A 14,444-nucleotide genomic window follows, 5' to 3' on the forward strand; every position below is an offset into this window, starting at 1 on the left:
GTGTGGGGCGTATGAGTGCCGAGCTGCTTGCTTGTTGACTTGCTTGTTTGCTTGCCTGTGGACTGACTGGCCGACCGACTGTTGTCTGCCAATCTTTAGCATTCAACTTTTAACGTTAGCGCATAGTGTGCTCGAACTAAGTCGCTAGCGGGTTGGCGGCTAGCCGATTGTCTGCCATTTGTTTGGCTGCTGTTTATTATACGCCTTCGCGTATCTTTCAATTTCAGTTACGTACAAGACTTGGAGGCAAACGGTTCAAAATAGCGGCAGCAAGAAGTGCTAAATTATATTTAATTTTTAAAGAATATTTATTTGTTTTGTAAGAAAAGTGGTCTGTGCAAAAGTGAATGGAGGAGTTTTGTGAAGTGAACTGGAAGTTTGAATGAACGAACAATTTAGAGACTACTAAAAAACAATTAAAGTATTATTAATAAAAAACGTTTTTGTAAAAATTTTAGAATTCACAAACGCAGCTAAAAAAGTAAATATCCAAAAGCTGGCTGGTTTTAGTCGCTTTAAAAAGGTTAACTAAAGTTTTTGAAAAGTTTAAGCAAATATAAATAGTTGAAATATAAGATCATAAAAAAAATATTCACAAAGATAAAATATGTGGTGTATTTGAAAAATCTTCAATTTTGGAAAATAATTTTTAAAGTAAGTGATTTCATGTTTGTAAGCTATGTAAATACTATATTTTAAAGTGTCCAGGTTCCAGAAAGAAATTTTGAATTTTTCAGTCTAATTTAAATAAGTTGATTTAAAAGGGTAAGTAAGTTACATAAATGATTGACATGTTTACAAAAGTGATGAGCATGGAATTTTACTAAGGGGTACTGAAAAAAAAACAATATATGTTTAACCCGATTTGTACAGTCTTTTTTAGTCAATGACTGTTGCTTCGGTAACTCCAAGTAAAATGTTTCGCTGAGGTACGGCTGAAGATCCTACTTCCATTCCACTAATTGTCTTCTCAAATGGCGAAGTAGAGCGTGGTTAGGTCGAGCAGCACGAATATTTAACCGCTTAGAGGTTTAAATTTCTGACTGCGAACAAATTCGCGAGCTCGGAGGGATAACCGAATACCTTACAGCACAAACTTTCAATATTTATGCCGGTAGACATCACGACACAATCGTCGGCGTTATTGACTATATAGACTTCAGCTGGTGGTGCAAGCAGTTTGGTCATGTATAGCGTCGGGGAGACATCGCCATCTTGAGAGCTTGATGAATTTGGTTCTGTAGCTGAATTGTTTTAAATCTCAACACTTAACCAGCTCCTGCCTTTTGGGACTCGGCGCAAATTAAAAAATAAGTGCCGTACGTAGTGCAGATAGCGCCCCTCGTACGGATGGGCGGGAGGAGGGCAAGCACTTGCAATAATAATTAAACGACTGATTGGCCTATATATCGGCCGTGAAATCGATTGATTGTGTAAGCCTTCTGTAATAGGTGCCTTCCTCCACGCCGAGCAATGTCCTTCCCGCAGGCAGTCGCCGGATCCCACAGCAAGATTGGGATTAAACAGTCTGCTCTGAATTAGCGTAAAATAAGCAGGGTCATCCCAAAAATCGGTGTTCCCTACACATTTCCCCCATTTTGTTCATGCGAGAGGAGATGAAGCGCTTTCTTAATCGGGCAATACTGCACTCTTTGTGAGGAGCAGATTACTGCCTACCTTTTATAATTTGAATCAATTATACTTTTTCTAGGTGTTCTGCAAATTGTAAACTCGCCCTAAATTCTAGAAATACGGAAGCGGGTGCAAGGGCCCTTATTGGAACCAGAGTGGTACTTCGAACGACTCCGGATTCTCGTAGGTAGAGCCGCTGCAGCAAAGATTGCGGTCAGATTTAGGGGCATTGGGTGTTTTGTTGACGCAAGGTTATGACACTCTAGTACACTTGATAGCTTTGGACATGCCTGATAATAGGCACTATTAAAAAACAGCCACTATTACATTGTCAAGTCACACCTCTCAGAGGACGAAACTCTTCGCTCAGCTTAAATTCGAGATTCAAGATAGCCTTGGTGCCTTCCCAGCAGCGAAAGCTGCCAAAAAGTATATTGGATGCGATATCCATTGGTGGTATTAGGAAAATAGTAGGCCTCTCTGACTCATAATGCTTTGACTCCCAAAGAGAAAAAACAATAAGAAAAATCAACAAGCTGCAACTTCTGTTGTAGTGCAGTTTTCATGTTTCACTCCAACTATTGCTGACCACATTATTCGAAACTTGCTTCAGATCAATATGAAGATTCGTTTGTACATATGTGTGTATGTATCGTAAATAAGTATGTACTTACATACATATATTTCTTTACTGACTGCTGGACCTCTAAACAAAAAAGCTGAAGTGAACCAAAGCGGTTGCGCCCATTCAGCACCAATTTGCTTACATACAAACAAACATTAATGTACATTTCGCAAACAAACCGGAAATTCTAGATCATTGAGCACACTTTTTGTTCTCAGAAAATTTGTGATTTTTTTTTGCGAAAAATGGAGGAAAATCGCTTAAGAAACTGAAATAATTGTTTGAAAAAACATTAAAAAAAATCAAGTTTTTCGAAATTTTAAAAATTTTGTATTCCTATTTTCTTTGTATTTGTCTTAATTGCCATTAGCAGAGCGCGAAAAGCTGTTGTGCGCGTAATGTTTTTCGTCATGTTCCAACATTAGCGCGCTATTAGCTTGCAAATTGCAAACACAAATTTGTGTGAAAATTTGAACATTTCGCTTAAACTTTTATTACAAAAACGTACTGAAAGGCAAATCAGTTGCACGATTTTTGAAGCTTTTTAAATTTACTTCTTTCTTTTTTTCACAGGTATAGATATATAGCTAGAGAGCAAACAAAAAAGCAGGGGTGGATGAAGCAAGAAACAGCGGAGAAAGTGGAGACGTTGAGAGATGATAGAAAATTGAAGCAAGGAAGTGGAAAACTGGAAAATACGAAGCAGAAAAAACAAAACCCAACCAACAACAGGTGAGGAAGAACTCATCGTCACATCCCACTCGAAGTGATAAATTCTGCAAGTGCAAGTAAAAGCATAGTCGCTAAACAGCCAGAAAACAAGAACAACAACAAAAAGCCTCTTGTAAAATTGTATTGTTCCATAACGCGCTACATTCATAGACGAAACGTCTGCCAACCGCCCAACGAGGCAGTCGCATAGCGAACAAGCGGAGCATCGAAACGAATCGGAACGGATCACAATCGCACAAAGTAGCCACCCGCGCGCTGTTACGGTTTACGTACTCAATCAGACATACACACACGCGCGCACACAGACATCATTTTGTGCGCGGAAAATTTTTATTTTTAATTTTTGAAAATTGTGAAATTTTTTGAATAATATTTATTTTTAAAAATTTCGCAAGCGCAGCAATAGAAGCAAGCGAAAAGCGAGCAAGGAAAAGTTTGAAAAGAAGCAAGAGAAAAAAAAATCAAAAACAAAAACAAGAAAAGTGCAAAAAGTGTAAGAAAATATATTCAATAAAATTTTTAATAAGCAAAAACGCAATAAAGCGCTAACAAACAATTAATTTTACAACAAAAAAAATAAAAATATTGAAAAAGAAGATATTTGGAAAATTAAAACAAACAACAAAAAAACTTTTGGCTGAGCAAAAAAGTAAAGCAACGCAAAAAATCATCGTTTCAACTTTTAAATCACACAGCATCGCTTTCCAGCAGTGATTTGTCGTTTTTCTACGCTTCACAGCGATTATTTTTAAATTTGATTGCGTTTTTCTGTACGCAAGCGGGTGAGTTTGATTTCTTTTTTCTACATTTTTATGTATTGATAAAATATTTTTTATTCAAAAAACTTTTTGCCTGTCGAAAATTTATTAAAAGATCCATTAAATTGATTTTTCGCACATTACCATTAGCAATTAAAGAAATAAATCAATTTTTTATAAATTTGTACGCTGTTTTTAATATTTATTTTTCAAGCAAAACATATATCTGGTTATTTCATAATTTTTAACCAAATTTCGGCTGATTTTTTGAGCTTTTAGTGAAAAAGTAAACAAAAATTTAAGCTTTATTTTTTAAATCTATATTTTTTGTAAAATTATTTCGCAATTCATATGTTTTAATGTTTTTTTAATCTTCAATATTTTATGGCGTCATAATGGTTTTTGAGGCACTTATTGTGTTATATGGAAATGTTTACGACAAAATTAAATTTATACTTTTTAATTCGCGAAACGCTTTTTGATTCAAAAGGTCATTGATCACTTCCCATTGTAATTTAAGAAAAAAAATAAAATATTAAAAATTTTTATTGAAATTTTACTTATAGGTGGAAATTTTTATGAAATTTGAATGCAAAAAATATTCTTCTTCTTTTGTTTGGCGCTGTACCCGCCTAAGCGACTTTGGGCCAGTCCAATAAACTGCGTCAGCCGTTCCTTATTCTCGCTTGTCTTGGGTGCAAGATTTGTTTGAAGACAGGAGATACTGCATCTTCTTTTCTTTCACCTCCAGACCCATTACACTTGCTCCATATCCAACTAGGAAAAGGTACTTATAACAAAAGGTGCGTTTTGTGAAGTCAATGACGCTCTTATAAAAATATGTACCTGAGCGATTCAGCTCTGCGACTCTCATTATCTGCTCCAGCTTCAGATTAAAGAAAGCACACGCAAGAGTTAAATCGTTTGGTATCGAACGGCTCAGATAGGCCCTTCCCAATTATGACAAATCTAGTGGTATTGCGGAATGTCATTAAAACTAGTCGTCTTGGCTGCGAAAGGAATATCAAATTCAGACATCTTGGAGTAAAAGCAGTTCCGTTCCCCATACTCCCATGTTTCCGATATCCCAGCGAAGTCTACCGGGCTGAAACCATTAGCAAATATACGAAGGTACAGGCGTCTAGCAGCCAAATATTGGTCATGCAATAGTGTGACCTATGGGATGGTAGTTTTTGTTTCAAGAATTACCCTAACAACTAAAATTCAATGCCTATCAAAGGAAATGATTTATAATCTGGGAGTACGGGTATAAAGATAAACGTATATGAGCAATTTAGGTTTTTTTCGAGAGAAAAATTAAAATACAGCTTTTGTATTGTACTCTATTTTAAAGTGAGGGTTACATCTAGGCGAAACTCTAGAAGCCATTAAAGAAGGTATTTTGGTCCTCAGGCTTGCCTTAGCCCAGTGGTGCTTATGGGGAAATTCTCGACCAATTTTTCAGATGGAGATCCTCTCTAATCTTGAAGTGCATTGAGAAACTTAACGGCAATTGATATCCAACTGCCTTAGGTTTCAGGCCATAAAGGAAAAGAGGGAAACGATGTTGCGGACAGCTTAGCCAGAGAGGCAGCAGCCTTAACTGTCACACCATCTGAGCCATTTCTTGTAGCGGCTCCAAACACGATTAACGGAAGAGCTCAGGAAAGATAAATAGAAGAACGAAGCTAATTACGGATGAATTTTGGTGGTAATTAAATGGAGAGATACAATATTACAATTTACCTCACTAAAGAGAAACTCAGCTTTATTACAGACCTGCCTACAGGACACTGTAGTTGAAGAAAGTAACTTTGTAAGCTTTAAATTTGGTTAAATGATTTCTTTTGAGACTCAGCCAAAGAGGTACCATGTGTTGGAAACGGGTTCCATGAAGTCGTGAGAAGAGAGAAAAGGAAGTGAAAGGAAGACTAAGGCTAAGACTAAGATTAAGATTAAGTCTAAGATTAAGAATAACATTAAGATTAAGATTAGGATTAAGATTAAGATTGAGATTAAAACTAAGGTTAAGATTAAAAGCAAGATAAAGTTTTAGACTAGGATTAAGATTAAGATTAACATTAACATTAATATTTAGATTAAGATTAAGATTACGATCAATATTAAGATTAAGATTAGGATTAAGATTAAGATTAGGATTAAGATTAAGATTAAGATTAAGATTAAGATTAAGATTAAGATAAAGATTCTTAAGATTAATATTAAGATTAAGATTAGACATAAGAATAAGATTGAGATTAAAGTTAAGATTGAGATTTTGATTAAGAATTAAAGTAGGGTTAAGATTAAGGTAAAGATAAAGATTAAGATTAAGATTAAGATTAAAGTAAAGATTAAGATTATATTAGGATTAAGACTAAGATTAAGATCAAAATTAACACCAGGATTAAGATTAGGATTAGGATTACGTTTAAGATTAAGATTAAGATTGAGATTAAGTTTAAGATTAAGACCAAGCTTAAGATTTAGACTAAGATTAGGATTAATATGATTGTTCCTTATTATTCAGAAAAATACTATACCTACTGGTAATAGGAAGAGAAAGTTTCACTTCTGCCACGCGTGCGATCCACACACAACTTTTTTTGTTCCAATAAACTTAAACATATTTATAGAAGTCATCAATATCCTACTTTTATTTTTCATTTATTCTGCATTTTTTTCGTGGATATTCGACAAAATATTTTTTTAATCAATTCATCTTCTTGCCAAAATTTTATCGAATTTCCACTTTTATTAGCTTTTTTATAACGTGCCATATTAAAGATAATGCAGACTCGTTTATAGTACAATTTTTTTACATGTTTTCATGAGTTTCTATGTACATATGTATCTACCTTGCATCATAATCTTTTTTTATGCGCAAAAAATGTAAAAGTCTTTTATGAGAGCTCACAACTTTGATGGTTGCAAGCGTTTTAATTCTTTTTTGTATGAATTTTAATTTTTTGAAGTTATGTTTCAGCTTTTTTTTTTTTGGTTTTTAATTTTGCAATTTCTTCTCTTTCATTTATCACCTAGAATATATTCATATGTAGTTCTTTTCTGCTTTGATTTTATTTAATGTACGCTCCGAAATGATTTGCAACGATTATTTTTTTTTTTGTATTTTTAAGCTCATTTATGTTTGCTTTCTTCTTTTATGATGCTTTTTTTAGAGATTTTATTAGTAGTGCCAAGTTTGTTTGGTTTTTAAATGTGAGACGCAATAAAATTTGTTATGGATAGTAATCGTCAGGGAACGGAATTAATGGAAATTGTCTTTTTTTCTGCTAAAGAGATAGAGTATATTCGATTAAAAATGTCCACGATTTAGCTTTCCGTGATTCCATATATAAAAATTTGATGTTGCCTTGTTTTGCCTCTTTTTGCTTTTTATACCTTTAATTGTAAGGGGCAAGGAAAAAGCTCTTATTCCTGATAATATGAAAGTTTTAAACGTTCCCTATTTCAGTTGGGCGCAACTTGTATTCTCTCACGTCGAGCCCACGTTTAGTACATCAAGGCTTTTATTCGCGAAAAACGAATGAAAATTCTGCCAGAAAACTTTAGGAGTCAAAAACTCGAAAGGAGTAAATAGTTAAAGAATCAAAGTACACAATTTTTTTTATAATAAAACTAGTTATTGGTTTTTCCCTTTTTACTTGTAAAATAAACATTCCTAAAATAAATGTGTTTTTCGATTATTTTTCGGTTTTTGTCTTTTTTAGTGTCTTATTTTCCCATTTTTGCGATTTCTAGTACCTTTTCCTGCCTATTTCGCTATTTTATTATGCATTTTTTTATAGGCTTTCAGGTCCTAAAAATCCGTACCCTGGTAATCGTAAATATTCCACATACATATGTATGTATGTAAATTTATATATGTGTACATACGTATTCGTACTTATTATCGCGAATATAATTTTTAACTTGTCCAGACTTAAGTATAAATTTGTCATCGTGCTAGAAGCATGCGGAAACCCTGCTTTGTCGTTAAGTAGTAGAGTTCTTAATGAATTATTTCACTAGCCGGCTAAAAATTAATACAGTGCTATCAACACATGGGAAAACCAGTGCGAATGCAAAAAAATCATAAAAAGCCGCTTAACCCCAAAAACGTCTGCCGCTTGATTATTTCAATAAATTTTATTTATAGCGGTGATGTTGTTAGACGAACTTCTTGGCGAACTATAAAATTATAAATAGAAAATAATTACTTTTTTGCTCTACTTTTGATCAATCCAATTGAAACAAACTCTTGCTCTACAATTTTTTTTTTAAACACATATGTATAAAAAATAAAAAATTGGTTCTATTGACCTGAAAATCTTTTATTAGAGCTAAGTCTGCATACCTAAATAAATAATTAATCAAAAATACTTTGAATTTCTTTGATTAATATGAATTTGGAACAGTAAAAAAATGTATTTAAATTCGAAACGCTTTTCCATTGACCTTGAATTACTTTTTACGAATGTACCACATGTACCACATGTATGTATGTATGTATGTATGTATATGAAAATGCAAAACAAGAAGAACGAATAAAAATTATCTTTTTATAAAAGGCAAAAAAAGTAACCAAAATGCAATTTTTTAGGTATGTTTTTTAACCGACTTCCAAAAAGGGTATCAGTTCGTCGGAATATTTTTTTTTTTTTTTTTTATAACCGCATAACTTTGGACCACGTCAACCGATTTCGATTCTCTTTTCTTTTTGCAACGGAAAGGTAGTAGATCTGGAAATATATATATATATATTTTTTTAAGTCGGTTTTTTTGCTAAAAATTATTTGTTTAAATAAATAAAAACTTACACGCCAGCATGAAGCTCAACATATCTAAGATTTAATACACAAATGTTGCAAACAGGGGCGCACCCAGGAATATATTTTAGGGGGGGGTTTTATATTTCTGAAGATATATCACCGGAAAATATTGAAAATTTTCTTCAGATAATACGCTCTTTAAAATATATTTATGCAAGTTTTATGTACAGTATGTAATAAATAAATAAGCGTTTTAAAATTCATAAACTGCACTTTATTTACATAAGATTAACAGAACTCAAACACTTTTAACCGACTTTAAAAAAAGGGGAGGTTATCAATTCGCCGGAATACGTAACTTTGGACCACGTGTACCGATTTCAATAACAATTTTTTTGTAGAAAGATGGTACCTCAAGGTTCGGCCTGTAATTTGGTTTAGAGATCCGATGAAGGGGATCATGAAGAAATTAACGGTACCCCTAAATGTGAATATAAGAATTGAAGTCGGTTGTGTTCTTTCCTTAAAAACTATTTCGAATACCGGTAAAATTAACTGAACTCTCAAGAAAAACGAAAAATTTATATAAAACGACGGACGAAAAACGGAAAAGGAATTTTCTACCAAAATTTCTTAAATCAGTTTGCAGCTCTCAAGAAAAAATGCTCGTATATTCATTTCCTCATGAAAATTGACAGCAAAAGCAAAGCGCTTTTTCAAGCAACAGAAATTATAATAAATATTTCTTATAATTTCCTTGAGAGCTGGATTCTTAGCTTTAAGATACAGTTTGTATTTGAGGTTATTAGCTTTAGGGGGGGTTTGAACCCCAAAACCCACCCCTTGTGTGCGCTAATGGTTGCAAACCATTTTTAAATTTCTTTTACACAATGAAATTAAGAGGCCATAATTATGTACATTGAAATCGTTGTTCACAAAACAATATTTTACTCAATATGTGGTAGACCTTTATAAATAAACAAAAGCTACATATGATGAGTTTATTTGTGTTTGCATCTGTTGAAGTGTTAATGACAACTGATCCAGTTTCCTAGAAGGCTACTCGCAAGCTGTTTAATTTACACAAAAACATATATTATTTAGTAATTAATGGCTTGCTAATGTTTGTACAAACATGCTATTTACTACATAGATATGTACTAACATCTAGTACTTAACAGCAATGAAACACTAAAGGCTGAAAACGACCAAAAATTATTCATGTAGAAAATGTAGAGATGTAAGCTATGTATATATGAATATAATTTCTTCTTGTTTCTTGCTGCATTATGAAGTGTACTTTTTTCGCAAAAAAGACTAATCAGTCTAACTTCCAAATGTAGGAAAAGGTCCTATAAAGTAGTTTATTTTATTGAGACTGCGTTAGTGAGCGTGTACTAAACCACCAATATTTCACACTCCATTTGTGTGTGTGTGTACATAACATAAATCAGATTCAAGTCATCTACAATACCTCCCGCAAAACCGCTGATACAAATATCGCTAGGCTCTCATATATCTGAGGATCTGATAGGCCAAGATTGTCAAGTTTGATTAATCGAAATGGCCAATGTATTTACATTCATATCCTATTACATCTTGAAAACATGTACATGTTCATAGCTTCTATATAAGTGGCAGATCTCTGTCATGAATGTCGCCCCACCCATCTCGAACACTCACACCGATTTTAGGAAGCCTTGGAAATGATACGGATGGATCTCTCTGGGATAGGTGGTAGAGTTTAAGTCTCTAAATTTTCCGGAATTCCATGCTCAGGAAACAGTCTCGTGGTAGGGAATGCCGGGTGTACTAGGGACGAAGCGGAACTCAATAGAAAGTGATTACGTCGCTGGAGGATTACCAGAAAATGTGCTTCAAATGATGCTTACACAACAAAATAATTTTATTGCAAGAAATCAAAAGCGTGACCACCAAGAACTGGGCAACGAAAAGGTCTTGCTATTAATGACTTTCGGGAATATTTAAAGATCTTAAATTGATATAAAATATTGAGTATTTACTCAGATCGCTCCGTGACGTAGTACCAATTGTCTTAAAAAAATTAATAGAAAACATTAACATATCTCAAATAATTGCTGCCGAAGATCTGCACTACCCTATTGTAAAAGAAGAAGTAGAACTGGTCCTATCATAACTCGTACGAAGCGCTTTCCTTCTCTGTATGAGATGGAGGACTTTCACACCTCTCTGCCTGGTCTCTACATGATACATTTGGTTATTTGGCAGGTGACAGTATTGCACCAACGCATCTCATGAGCCCTACTAAGTCCTGTACCTGACAACTTATGCTATGCTTCGCCCAATAATCGCCTCCGTTCAAATTGGAAAAGTCTTTTCTGGAATCACAGATATTAACGATGTGCCGAACTAGACTGGTGCGGAAGATGAACCGGTTATTATCGGAAAATAACGTTGGTATATGGTGAGGTCCAACCTACTACAGGAACCTAGATGCTAATCTTTGTGTATTTTACGTATGACGGGTCAGCATAATGTCGCGCTGTCGAGATGGTTCTTTTAGTGTATGGCCTTGGCTTAGTTTAAGGTATGTTTCGACTGAGGCTGGCTAGATTTTTAGGTGTTGACGGCTTTCCCAAATCGCCTGATCTGAAAACTATTTTACAGTAGGAGTAAATGTAGAAGTGTAGTAGTTTTAAGCTAGTCTCCAACCGTTCCGTGACAAGGAAATATTGAAGGACACGGTCGAGCACTATGTAAATTAAAACAGTCGAGTGCTATGTGGATTTAAACAGCATATTCAGAATTTTGAACTGACCCTCAAAGCTTTGGCTTAATGTTGAAAACCAGTGACACAGAATAATAATTTTGCATGGTGGAGTTTTAAAAAAGTCATCAAAATTTTCGTAAGAATTATAGAAGTCTTTTGATAATAATTATGTGTGAAAAAAATTTGTTAAGTCATCGATAACTATTATTTTAAGATTTATACAATAAAAGCTTTTTCATAATAATTATCAGCGAGATAAATATTTTTAAATCTTCAAAGACTTTTATTTTGAGGCTTATATTATAAAGGTCTTGTCATAATAATTATCATTGAGATAAATATTTTTAAGTTTTCAAAGACTTTTATTTAGAAACTTATATTATAAAAGTCTTTTGATAATAATTATGAGTGTGAAAAAATTTTGTATATAGTCCCGGACGGGTCCCAAACAAAGCCCCAATTGGTCCCAAACTACTCCCCAACTATTCCCGAACGGGTCTCGTCTTTTAAAACTTAAAAATTTTTTTCGCGCTCATAATTATTATGAAAAAACCTTTTAATATAAGTCTTAAAATAAAAGTCTTTGAAGACTTAAAAATATTTATCTCTCTGATAATTATTATGATAGGACTTTTATAATATAAAGCCTTGAATAATAATTATAGATGACTCGAAAAATGTTTATCTTAAAATAATGATTATTGATTGACTTTCACTTTACTTTTCAATATAAAGCAAAAATTAAACGAAAAATAATATTAACTACTTTTCTTGCAAGAAGAAAATATTTTCAACATAACCGCTCTCAGATTTCTCAATTGCCTATAGGTTTGTTATTCAAACAACCGAGTTTTTCCTCATGCGAACATACACTAAATCTGTTAAACTTTTTTCACTAACTTGCTAATTCTAATAATAGCTTCCGGTCTAGCGTTTTTCATTCATGTCTATACCCTTTAAAATTCTACAATAAACAGCTCGCTTTACAATATTTTTAAAAACACAAGTGTGCTAAAAAATCTAAATTTATATTAAAAAAACTTTTCCGTTTTTTTTTTTTGAAATTTCCATTCAAATTTCCTACCTTTTTTTCTGGCTGGCACATTTTTGTGTAGATTTTTGTGTTTGTTTCCCCGATATTTGAATGCCGGGAATAAGTGTCGATTTATTTGTTAGGTGAAAATTGATAATCACCACAACACATGCACCTCCCCCGCCCATCCTAGATCATTTCAGCATCAAAACAAAAACCTAAGAGCTTTCCAGATCCATTCGAGGAGCGTACATCAATCAGCTCAGAAGTGTGTGTGAATGTTTGCGTCGAAGATCGGCGATGCGTCGGTGAGGCAGTATGTAGACTACTTTGTCTAATCCGTCCGTCGCTACGGCCCATAATCACTGAGTTATGTACTCATTTCCATTTCTGACTTTTCACATTTCACTTTGAGATTTGCGCAAGCAAAGAACAAAACCAAAAAAAAGCAGGCAATGAAATGAGCAACAGGTAAAATGAAAAAAAAGCAAAATGCTTGCTCTTGTCGAAAGTGATCTTGCGTAGATAAGTGAAAGTGCAATTATTATAAATAAAAGAAGCGTGAAACAGCAAATCTAATTGAAAGTACTGGGTAAAAGAATGTATGTGCATACATAAATGCATTTGAGCGAAATAAATTTTAATGAAAATGCGGTGGAAGATAATACATTAAACAAAAATTGAAAGTGCCTCAAAATGGGGAAAAAATTATGAAAAATATAAGCAAGTAAAACAGAAAACCGCAAAAGCCTGCGCGGCCTTGCCAGCTTTTGTAGCGCACAAAAAAAAAACAAATTTGAAAAGTTATAACTGCCAATATAATTTTTTCACTCAACAACGGATATTATTGCATTAGCTCGCGAGCAAGTGTTTTTCACACATATACGAACACGCCTTCATATGACTATCTATTGAACTGTCATAGGTGCATATCCATATGTAGGTATATGTATGTTAATGCACCTTCACTCATGTATGATTGCACATACATATGTGTATGTATAAATACATAAAGCTGCATCGCATAATTTACACCTATGTATATACGTGTACTACTCTTATGTAATTTTATTAAGTTTATTCACTTAAATTGCCATTCTGCATGCACCCACATTTTATTATTTGTTTATCGCCTGTTTTTATAACACTGCATGTATAAATATGTATGTTTTATTTCATTTTAATGTTGACATGGTTGATCTTGTAGCAATTAACTAGAAAAATGCATTAGCTCATGCCCCACTTTTGCCGAGGGCACTCGCTGTTGTTGCTTCGCCTGTCATTGTAAAATGCTCTTTTATGCCACAATTGGCGATGGTCAGCAAAGGTATCCGACACTTATTTACTTACCTCCTGATATATGGGAGAATTAAATTACCTGGACGTGTATTGAGCGTAGATTTTTCTATATTTAATTGACCATTGTGTCATCGCGGTTTTAGTGGCAAGTTGTGAGTGCTATAATAGGAGGTCGCAAGGCTACTTTTCCTAAGTTCATAAAAGTAAGTAAGGTGAATGAGAAAACAGCAAACTCCTTTTTTTTAATAGATAACTTGCCTGGAAAATAATGTAAGTATAAAGAAGGAAAGGCGCTTTGGCTAACACGCATACCTGCAATTCTCAGAGAGCTTATGGAAAAGTTCCATAGGGCACAAATAACTTTAGACTGTATATAATGCCGAATTTCCACTAGGCATTGAAATGACAAAAAATTTCTGCCATTTAAAAAAAACACCGTGTGGAAATGAACTTAATGACTATTTTTTAACTTTGTCACTTGTCATTTTTGCCGTTTAATGCCTAGTGGAAATCCAGCATAAGTCACTGAAGGTGCACGGCCTCACCTTGTAATAAAGCTAATAGATAGCAAAACTGATTATACCATTAAAGTTTCAAAACAAGTGGCAACACTGTTCAAAAATATTTTGGAATATGGTATATATATATATATGTATATGTTATGTACCTTTGTTTGATACCCATATTTTACTATTTCATTTATTATTAATTTAATTGAACTAAATTTTTCAAACATTACTAAAAAATTATTTAGAAATTAAACTTTCTTAAACCATTTTATTCTGCAACATTAAACTTTCCAAACATAGGGCAATCTCCTCAAAAGTAATTTATAAATTAA

The 14,444-nt window shown here is 33.5% G+C and overlaps 1 protein-coding gene across 1 annotated transcript in view; it reads left to right on the forward strand.

Annotated features, from left to right (window-relative positions):
• Positions 1-3,597: 3,597 nt before the first annotated feature.
• Positions 3,598-14,444, forward strand: part of LOC118738905 (cAMP-dependent protein kinase catalytic subunit 3-like) — a gene marked incomplete at its 3' end in the record, with an annotated part of 51,907 nt that continues 41,060 nt past the window's right edge. Inside the window, 1 exon segment of the mRNA XM_036469951.1 lies at positions 3,598-3,771.

Source organism: Rhagoletis pomonella, unplaced genomic scaffold (genome assembly GCF_013731165.1).
Source record: "Rhagoletis pomonella isolate Grant_MI unplaced genomic scaffold, Rhpom_1.0 Rhpom_scaffold_00005, whole genome shotgun sequence".
Classification (NCBI taxonomy): Eukaryota; Metazoa; Arthropoda; class Insecta; order Diptera; family Tephritidae; genus Rhagoletis; species Rhagoletis pomonella.